The sequence below is a fragment of the Procambarus clarkii genome, unplaced genomic scaffold (genome assembly GCF_040958095.1).
Source record: "Procambarus clarkii isolate CNS0578487 unplaced genomic scaffold, FALCON_Pclarkii_2.0 HiC_scaffold_116, whole genome shotgun sequence".
Taxonomy (NCBI): Eukaryota; Metazoa; Arthropoda; class Malacostraca; order Decapoda; family Cambaridae; genus Procambarus; species Procambarus clarkii.
Window position 1 is genome coordinate 939,515 of NW_027189149.1, and position 10,737 is coordinate 950,251.

The 10,737-nt window shown below is 42.5% G+C and overlaps 4 non-coding genes across 4 annotated transcripts; all 4 read right to left on the reverse strand.

The window, feature by feature from the left end:
* Positions 1-66: 66 nt before the first annotated feature.
* On the reverse strand, positions 67-259 carry LOC138360646 (U2 spliceosomal RNA). Its single transcript, XR_011226540.1, has one exon. It is a non-coding gene; the product is annotated as a U2 spliceosomal RNA (small nuclear RNA).
* A 2,553-nt stretch (positions 260-2,812) lies between these two features.
* Positions 2,813-3,004, reverse strand: LOC138360715 (U2 spliceosomal RNA). Its single transcript, XR_011226604.1, has one exon. It is a non-coding gene; the product is annotated as a U2 spliceosomal RNA (small nuclear RNA).
* Positions 3,005-5,575: 2,571 nt separating this feature from the next.
* On the reverse strand, positions 5,576-5,768 carry LOC138360647 (U2 spliceosomal RNA). Its single transcript, XR_011226541.1, has one exon. It is a non-coding gene; the product is annotated as a U2 spliceosomal RNA (small nuclear RNA).
* A 2,568-nt stretch (positions 5,769-8,336) lies between these two features.
* LOC138360649 (U2 spliceosomal RNA) lies at positions 8,337-8,529 on the reverse strand. Its single transcript, XR_011226542.1, has one exon. It is a non-coding gene; the product is annotated as a U2 spliceosomal RNA (small nuclear RNA).
* Positions 8,530-10,737: the final 2,208 nt, after the last annotated feature.

Consider the following 10,737-nt stretch of genomic DNA (forward strand, 5'->3'; position numbering starts at 1 on the left):
ACCAATTAACATAATCGTCTCCTACTTGATTTTGACTAGTTGATAGGGTTGTTTTGGTCTCCCCGAAGGGAGTGGACCGATCCCAGAGGTACTGCAATACCGGGCCGATCCGCGGCAAAGGTGGAGCAAGCTCCTAGCACTTCGCCATGTTGCAAAAATCAGTTTAATATCGAGGATCCCACATGGGGATCGTATCAGATATTAAGCTGATAAGAACAGATACTACACTTTGATCTTAGCCAAAAGGCCGAGAAGCGATAGGATGCATGGTTGCTCTGCAACACCAGGCAACAATTGCGGCTAGAAACCACGTAGCGAGTTTCAATTGCAAAAGGGCATGTGATTATCGTTGAGTACTATTCGAATTCAAGCATACATATAAACGCCATGCAGTAAAGGCTTTAACCATTTCTTACCTGATCAATGAATTTATATATATATTGCAAATTCATGATATTACATGGTTTCATTCATGAGTAGTGAATATGTAACTGGCGGCAAAGTGGTAAACAGACTCGCGTGGCGTTTCACGAATTCGCTCCTGGCCAGGGTAGTATAGCGCTTAACTCTAATACATAAACCTCCATTTGTCATGTGTCTTAAGGTAGCTACAGCTTTTGAAAAGTACAATAACGAATTAAAAGTGCAAGGGGCCCTGTTACGCAACGCTCGTCAAAAAATATAAATAGGAGACGTTCTCTCTCTGATACCATAACAGAAAACGAACAGCACTATTACGCGCCAACTATTCCATTTTTGTATATATATCACGACTTTTTCACATCTAACACTTTGCTTGATACATCGTTTTCACAAACCGGAGACGAGGCGAAGCGAGGCAGGGCTGGGTGGCGAGAGGCTAGAGGCTAGAGGCGAGAGGCGAGAGGCGAGAGGCGAGAGGCGAGAGGACGAGAGACGAGAGACGAGAGACGAGAGACGAGAGACGAGAGACGAGAGACGAGAGACGAGAGACGAGAGACGAGAGACGAGAGACCGAGAGACGAGAGACGACGAGACTAGAGACTAGAGACGAGAGACGAGAGACGAGAGACGAGAGACGTGACGTGATGCCATGCCATGCCATTGCCATGCCATGCCATTCAATGCCTTGTGATTCAATACCATGCAGTTCAATGCGATGCGATGCAATGACATGCGATTCGATGCCATGCGAGGCGAGGCGAGGCGATGCATCATCTAACATAACGGGATTCCTGGAAAACGACTCTGTTGTTGAATGAACAACAAAGTTAAGATATAAGAAGATGTAAGTAATTCGAGAAGTCTGAGTACTGTAGGTACTATAGCAAATTCATTGCTTAATATATGTGAATGTGTAAGGAATCCATCCATCGCTTTTACCGAGTATACAAATACTCGGTCATTGTTGGTGTTTAGGGAGGTAAATGAAGTATTGCAAAGCTAATTACGAAACTAGCTTTCACAATGACATTTGGTGGTTGGTCGCTTTGCAAATTATAGTAGATTCTATATCAATTTTATTCGTTATTTTACGTGAATGAATGTGTGCCTGCTACATTGCTCTAAATAAAGAATGTAAATATACGTCGGTGGTGTTTAGAGGGGTGAATGAAGCATTTGAAATCTAAATAGGAACTAGCATTCAAATGGAGAGGGGTGAGAGTGCAGGTGCGCTTGAACTTGGGTGGGTTCTGGGTTTCATTGACGTATATATTACAGGTGAATGTGTGCATCGAATGCTCGATTGAAGTATATAAATACACATTGTTAGTGTGTATTGAGGTAAATGATGGATTGTAAAGCTAATCAAGACACTGGAATTCACTTTGAGGCTAGTGGCTGGCCGGCTGGCAGGCAAGCGTGGAAGTGGCAAACGATCGTTGAGTTGCCGTGTAAAACCACACCAAAGCAACACCTCCCCCATCTCAAGTCGAATTTCGTCTTTATTACGCAATTGGTACATTCCAGCAATGGTAAATTAAATAGATAAACGTCTAATCTTGATGTATGTATGAATATAATTTCGCCGTCAGAGCCGACTAAGGAATTCCGAGTGATATACACACACACTCTCCCTCCCTCCCTCCCTCCCTCACAAGGGAGAGTGAGTAATTCTGTAAAAAAAAGAAGAGCATGCCAACAATGGTAACTATTATAGTTAGGTTCTCGATCATAGTAAACCCGTTGATTTAGAGTTTATTTGCACAATGACTACGTCATATTAGATGCCATTTAAATACCAATCCAGTTCTCCACTAAATGCAGACACAAGTCTAACACTATTCACCCATCTCTACCAGCCTTTTCATAACAAACCACTAAGCTATCTAAACCAGTTTTTCCACACTTATATAAATAGAGAAAACTTCACCCTATATAACCTATCTCAGAAAACAAACAAAATCAATTAATATTGCACTAACTGGCAACCCCCCCCCCCCACTCATAAAATCAACTTCTTTCCTTCCACACCAACCATCGTATTTCTTTGCTCGCACATAATCTTTAATCTAAAGTTATTAAATGATATTACTCACCCTCACTCTCCTTCTTTCTCCTTCTTCTCCTTCCTTCCTTCCTTCCTCCTTCCTTCCTTCCTTCCTTCCTTCCCTCTAACTCGTTGCAGTTGTTCAGCTTCGACCCATCAAACCCGGACTCGACTGACTCACTCTGCTGCTCGTTCCAAGGCTTTTTCCTCATACGATGTTGGCTGGTGTGAAGTAATTACTGCAATTCAAATAACACGATTCATTAATGCTACATAACCAATTAACATAATCGTCTCCTACTTGATTTTGACTAGTTGATAGGGTTGTTTTTGGTCTCCCGAAGGGAGTGGACCGATCCCGAGGTACTGCAATACCGGGCCGATCCGCGGCAAAGTGGAGCAAGCTCCTAGCACTTCGCCATGTTGCAAAAATCAGTTTAATATCGAGGATCCCACATGGGGATCGTATCAGATATTAAGCTGATAAGAACAGATTACTACACTTTGATCTTAGCCAAAAGGCCGAGAAGCGATAGGATGCATGGTTGCTCTGCAACACCAGGCAACAATTGCGGCTAGAAACCACGTAGCGAGTTTCAATTGCAAAAGGGCATGTGATTATCGTTGAGTACTATTCGATTCAAGCATACATATAAACGCCATGCAGTAAAGGCTTTAACCATTTCTTACCTGATCAATGAATTTATATATATATGCAAATTCATGATATTACATGGTTTCATTCATGAGTAGTGAATATGTAACTGGCGGCAAAGTGGTAACAGACTCGCGTGGCGTTTCACGAATTCGCTCCTGGCCAGGGAGTATAGCGCTTAACTCTTAATACATAAACCTCCATTTGTCATGTGTCTTAAGGTAGCTACAGCTTTTGAAAAGTACAATAACGAATTAAAAGTGCAAGGGGCCTGTTACGCCAACGCTCGTCCAAAAAATATAAATAGAGACGTTCTCTCTCTGATACCATAACAGAAAACGAACAGCACTATTACGCGCCAACTATTCCATTTTTGTATATATATCACGACTTTTTCACATCTAACACTTTGCTTGATACATCGTTTTCACAAACCGGAGACGAGGCGAAGCGAGGCAGGGCTGGGTGGCGAGAGGCTAGAGGCTAGAGGCGAGAGGCGAGAGGCGAGAGCGAGAGGCGAGAGGCGAGAGGACGAGAGACGAGAGACGAGAGGACGAGAGACGAGAGACGAGAGACGAGAGACGAGAAGACGAGAGACGAGAGGACGAGAGACGAGAGACGAGAGACGAGAGACGAGAGACGAGAGACGAGAGACTAGAGACGAGAGACGAGAGACGAGAGACGAGAGACGTGACGTGATGCCATGCCATGCCATGCCATGCCATGCCATTCAATGCCTTGTGATTCAATACCATGCAGTTCAATGCGATGCGATGCAATGACATGCGATTCGATGCCATGCGAGGCGAGGCGAGGCGATGCATCATCTAACATAACGGATTCCCTGGAAAACGACTCTGTTGTGAATGAACCAACAAAGTTAAGATATAAGAAGATGTAAGTAATTCGAGAAGTCTGAGTACTGTAGGATACTATAGCAAATTCATTGCTTAATATAATGTGAATGTGTAAGGGAATCCATCCATCGCTTTTACCGAGTATACAAATACTCGGTCATTGTTGGTGTTTAGGGAGGTAAATGAAGTATTGCAAAGCTAATTACGAAACTAGCTTCACAATGACATTTGGTGGTTGGTCGCTTTGCAAATTATAGTAGATTCTATATCAATTTTATTCGTTATTTTACGTGAATGAATGTGTGCCTGCCATACATTGCCTAAATAAAGAATGTAAATATACGTCGGTGGTGTTTAGAGGGTGAATGAAGCATTTGAAATCTAAATAGGAAACTAGCATTCAAATGGAGAGGGGTGAGAGTGCAGGTGCGCTTGAACTTGGGTGGGTTCTGGGTTTCATTGACGTATATATTACAGGTGAATGTGTGCATCGAATGCTCGATTGAAGTATATAAATACACATGTTAGTGTGTATGAGGTAAATGATGGATTGTAAAGCTAATCAAGACACTGGAATTCACTTTGAGGCTAGTGGCTGAGCGGCTGGCAGGCAAGCGTGGCAGTGGCAAAACGATCGTTGAGTTGGCCAGTGTAAAACCACACCAAAGCAACACCTCCCTCCATCTCAAGTCGAATTCGTCTTTATTACGCATTGGTACATTCCAGCAATGGTAAATTAAATAGATAAACGTCTAATCTTGATGTATGTATGAATATAATTTCGCCGTCAGAGCCGACTAAGGAATTCCGAGTGATATACACACACACTCCTCCCTCCCTCCCTCCCTCCCTCACAAGGGAGAGTGAGTAATTCTGTAAAAAAAGGAAGAGCATGCCAACCAATGGGTAAACTATTATAGTTAGGTCTCGATCATAGTAAACCCGTTGATTTAGAGTTTATTTGCACAATGACTACGTCATATTAGATGCCATTTAAATACCAAATCCAGTTCTCCACTAAATGCAGACACAAGTCTAACACTATTCAACCCATCTCTACCAGCCTTTTCATAACAAACCACTAAGCTATCTAAACCAGTTTCCACACTTATATAAATAGAGAAAAACTTCACCCTATATAACCTATCTCAGAAAACAAACAAAATCAATTAATATTGCACTAACTGGCAACCCCCCCCCCATTCATAAAATCAACTTCTTTCCTTCCACACCAACCATCGTATTTCTTTGCTCGCACATAATCTTTAATCTAAAGTTATTAAATGATATTACTCACCTCACTCTCCTTCTTTCTCCTTCTTCTTCCTTCCTTCCTTCCTTCCTTCCTTCCTTCCTTCCTTCCTTCCTTCCCTCTAACTCGTTGCAGTTGTTCAGCTTCGACCCATCAAACCCGGACTCGACTGACTCACTTCTGCTGCTCGTTCCAAGGCTTTTTCCTCATACGATGTTGGCTGGTGTGAAGTAATTACTGCAATTCAAATTAACACGATTCATTAATGTACATAACCAATTAACATAATCGTCTCCTACTTGATTTTGACTAGTTGATAGGGTTGTTTTTGGTCTCCCCGAAGGGAGTGGACCGATCCCAGAGGTACTGCAATACCGGGCCGATCCGCGGCAAAGGTGGAGCAAGCTCCTAGCACTTCGCCATGTTGCAAAAATCAGTTTAATATCGAGGATCCCACATGGGGATCGTATCAGATATTAAGCTGATAAGAACAGATACTACACTTTGATCTTAGCCAAAAGGCCGAGAAGCGATAGGATGCATGGTTGCTCTGCAACACCAGGCAACAATTGCGGCTAGAAACCACGTAGCGAGTTTCAATTGCAAAAGGGCATGTGATTATCGTTGAGTACTATTCGAATTCAAGCATACATATAAACGCCATGCAGTAAAGGCTTTAACCATTTCTTACCTGATCAATGAATTTATATATATATGCAAATTCATGATATTACATGGTTTCATTCATGAGTAGTGAATATGTAACTGGCGGCAAAGTGGTAAACAGACTCGCGTGGCGTTTCACGAATTCGCTCCTGGCCAGGGAGTATAGCGCTTAACTCTAATACATAAACCCCATTTGTCATGTGTCTTAAGGTAGCTACAGCTTTTGAAAAGTACAATAACGAATTAAAAGTGCAAGGGGCCTGTTACGCCAACGCTCGTCAAAAAATAAAAGGAGACGTTCTCTCTCTGATACCATAACAGAAAACGAACAGCACTATTACGCGCCAACTATTCCATTTTTGTATATATATCACGACTTTTTCACATCTAACACTTTGCTTGATACATCGTTTTCACAAACCGGAGACGAGGCGAAGCGAGGCAGGGCTGGGTGGCGAGAGGCTAGAGGCTAGAGGCTAGAGGCGAGAGGCGAGAGGCGAGAGGCGAGAGGCAGAGACGAGAGACGAGAGACGAGAGACGAGAGACGAGAGACGAGACGAAGACGAGAGACGAGAGACGAGAGACGAAGACGAGAGACGAGAGACGAGAGACGAGAGACGAGAGACGAGAGACGAGAGACGAGACTAGAGAGAGAGACTAGAGACGAGAGACGAGAGACGAGAGACGAGAGACGTGACGTGATGCCATGCCATGCCATGCCATGCCATGCCATTCAATGCCTTGTGATTCAATACCATGCAGTTCAATGCGATGCGATGCAATGACATGCGATTCGATGCCATGCGAGGCGAGGCGAGGCGATGCATCATCTAACATAACGGATTCCCTGGAAAACGACTCTGTTGTTGAATGAACAACAAAGTTAAGATATAAGAAGATGTAAGTAATTCGAGAAGTCTGAGTACTGTAGGTACTATAGCAAATTCATTGCTTAATATATGTGAATGTGTAAGGAATCCATCCATCGCTTTTACCGAGTATACAAATACTCGTCATTGTTGGTGTTTAGGGAGGTAAATGAAGTATTGCAAAGCTAATTACGAAACTAGCTTTCACAATGACATTTGGTGGTTGGTCGCTTTGCAAATTATAGTAGATTCTATATCAATTTTATTCGTTATTTTACGTGAATGAATGTGTGCCTGCATACATTGCCTAAATAAAGAATGTAAATATACGTCGGTGGTGTTTAGAGGGGTGAATGAAGCATTTGAAATCTAAATAGGAAACTAGCATTCAAATGGAGAGGGGTGAGAGTGCAGGTGCGCTTGAACTTGGGTGGGTTCTGGGTTTCATTGACGTATATATTACAGGTGAATGTGTGCATCGAATGCTCGATTGAAGTATATAAATACACATTGTTAGTGTGTATTGAGGTAAATGATGGATTGTAAAGCTAATCAAGACACTGGAATTCACTTTGAGGCTAGTGGCTGGCCGGCTGGGCAAGCGTGGAAGTGGCAAACGATCGTTGAGTTGCCGTGTAAAACCACACCAAAGCAACACCTCCCTCCATCTCAAGTCGAATTTCGTCTTTATTACGCATTGGTACATTCCAGCAATGGTAAATTCAATAGATAAACGTCTAATCTTGATGTATGTATGAATATAATTTCGCCGTCAGAGCCGACTAAGGAATTCCGAGTGATATACACACACACTCCTCCCTCCCTCCCTCCCTCCCTCACAAGGGAGAGTGAGTAATTCTGTAAAAAAAGAAGAGCATGCCAACAATGGGTAACTATTATAGTTAGGTTCTCGATCATAGTAAACCCGTTGATTTAGAGTTTATTTGCACAATGACTACGTCATATTAGATGCCATTTAAATACCAAATCCAGTTCTCCACTAAATGCAGACACAAGTCTAACACTATTCAACCCATCTCTACCAGCCTTTTCATAACAAACCACTAAGCTATCTAAACCAGTTTCCACACTTATATAAATAGAGAAAAACTTCACCCTATATAACCTATCTCAGAAAACAAACAAAATCAATTAATATTGCACTAACTGGCAACCCCCCCCCCATTCATAAAATCAACTTCTTTCCTTCCACACCAACCATCGTATTTCTTTGCTCGCACATAATCTTTAATCTAAAGTTATTAAATGATATTACTCACCTCACTCCTTCTTTCTCTTCTTTCTCCTTCCTTCCTTCCTTCCTTCCTTCCTTCCTTCCTTCCTTCCTCTAACTCGTTGCAGTTGTTCAGCTTCGACCCATCAAACCCGGACTCGACTGACTCACTTCTGCTGCTCGTTCCAAGGCTTTTTCCTCATACGATGTTGGCTGGTGTGAAGTAATTACTGCAATTCAAATTAACACGATTCATTAATGTACATAACCAATTAACATAATCGTCTCCTACTTGATTTTGACTAGTTGATAGGGTTGTTTTGGTCTCCCCGAAGGGAGTGGACCGATCCCAGAGGTACTGCAATACCGGGCCGATCCGCGGCAAAGGTGGAGCAAGCTCCTAGCACTTCGCCATGTTGCAAAAATCAGTTTAATATCGAGGATCCCACATGGGGATCGTATCAGATATTAAGCTGATAAGAACAGATACTACACTTTGATCTTAGCCAAAAGGCCGAGAAGCGATAGGATGCATGGTTGCTCTGCAACACCAGGCAACAATTGCGGCTAGAAACCACGTAGCGAGTTTCAATTGCAAAAGGGCATGTGATTATCGTTGAGTACTATTCGAATTCAAGCATACATATAAACGCCATGCAGTAAAGGCTTTAACCATTTCTTACCTGATCAATGAATTTATATATATATGCAAATTCATGATATTACATGGTTTCATTCATGAGTAGTGAATATGTAACTGGCGGCAAAGTGGTAACAGACTCGCGTGGCGTTTCACGAATTCGCTCCTGGCCAGGGAGTATAGCGCTTAACTCTAATACATAAACCTCCATTTGTCATGTGTCTTAAGGTAGCTACAGCTTTTGAAAAGTACAATAACGAATTAAAAGTGCAAGGGGCCTGTTACGCCAACGCTCGTCAAAAAATATAAATAGGAGACGTTCTCTCTCTGATACCATAACAGAAAACGAACAGCACTATTACGCGCCAACTATTCCATTTTTGTATATATATCACGACTTTTTCACATCTAACACTTTGCTTGATACATCGTTTTCACAAACCGGAGACGAGGCGAAGCGAGGAGGCGCAGGGGGTGGCGAGAGGAGAGGCTAGAGGCGAGAGGCGAGAGGCGAGAGGCGAGAGGCGAGAGCGAGAGAGAGAGAGAGAGACGAGAGACGAGAGACGAGAGACGAGAGACGAGAGACGAGAGACGAGAGACGAGAGACGAGAGACGAGAGACGAGAGACGAGAGACGAGAGACGAGAGACGAGAGACGAGAGACTAGAGACTAGAGACGAGAGACGAGAGACGAGAGACGAGAGACGTGACGTGATGCCATGCCATGCCATGCATGCCCTTGTGATTCAATACCATGCAGTTCAATGCGATGCGATGCAATGACATGCGATTCGATGCCATGCGAGGCGAGGCGATGCATCATCTAACATAACGGATTCCCTGGAAAACGACTCTGTTGTTGAATGAACAACAAAGTTAAGATATAAGAAGATGTAAGTAATTCGAGAAGTCTGAGTACTGTAGGTACTATAGCAAATTCATTGCTTAATATATGTGAATGTGTAAGGAATCCATCCATCGCTTTTACCGAGTATACAAATACTCGTCATTGTTGGTGTTTAGGGAGGTAAATGAAGTATTGCAAAGCTAATTACGAAACTAGCTTTCACAATGACATTTGGTGGTTGGTCGCTTGCAAATTATAGTAGATTCTATATCAATTTTATTCGTTATTTACGTGAATGAATGTGTGCCTGCATACATTGCCTAAATAAAGAATGTAAATATACGTCGGTGGTGTTTAGAGGGGTGAATGAAGCATTTGAAATCTAAATAGGAAACTAGCATTCAAATGGAGAGGGGTGAGAGTGCAGGTGCGCTTGAACTTGGGTGGGTTCTGGTTTCATTGACGTATATATTACAGGTGAATGTGTGCATCGAATGCTCGATTGAAGTATATAAATACACATTGTTAGTGTGTATGAGGTAAATGATGGATTGTAAAGCTAATCAAGACACTGGAATTCACTTTGAGGCTAGTGGCTGGCCGGCTGGCAGGCAAGCGTGGAAGTGGCAAACGATCGTTGAGTTGCCGTGTAAAACCACACCAAAGCAACACCTCCCTCCATCTCAGTCGAATTTCGTCTTTATTACGCATTGGTACATTCCAGCAATGGTAAATTAAATAGATAAACGTCTAATCTTGATGTATGTATGAATATAATTTCGCCGTCAGAGCCGACTAAGGAATTCCGAGTGATATACACACACACTCCTCCCTCCCTCCCTCCCTCCCTCACAAGGGAGAGTGAGTAATTCTGTAAAAAAAGAAGAGCATGCCAACAATGGGTAACTATTATAGTTAGGTTCTCGATCATAGTAAACCCGTTGATTTAGAGTTTATTTTGCACAATGACTACGTCATATTAGATGCCATTTAAATACCAAATCCAGTTCTCCACTAAATGCAGACACAAGTCTAACACTATTCAACCCATCTCTACCAGCCTTTTCATAACAAACCACTAAGCTATCTAAACCAGTTTCCACACTTATATAATAGAGAAAAACTTCACCCTATATAACCTATCTCAGAAAACAAACAAAATCAATTAATATTGCACTAACTGGCAACCCCCCCCCATTCATAAAATCAACTTCTTTCCTTCCACACCAACCATCGTATTTCTTTGCT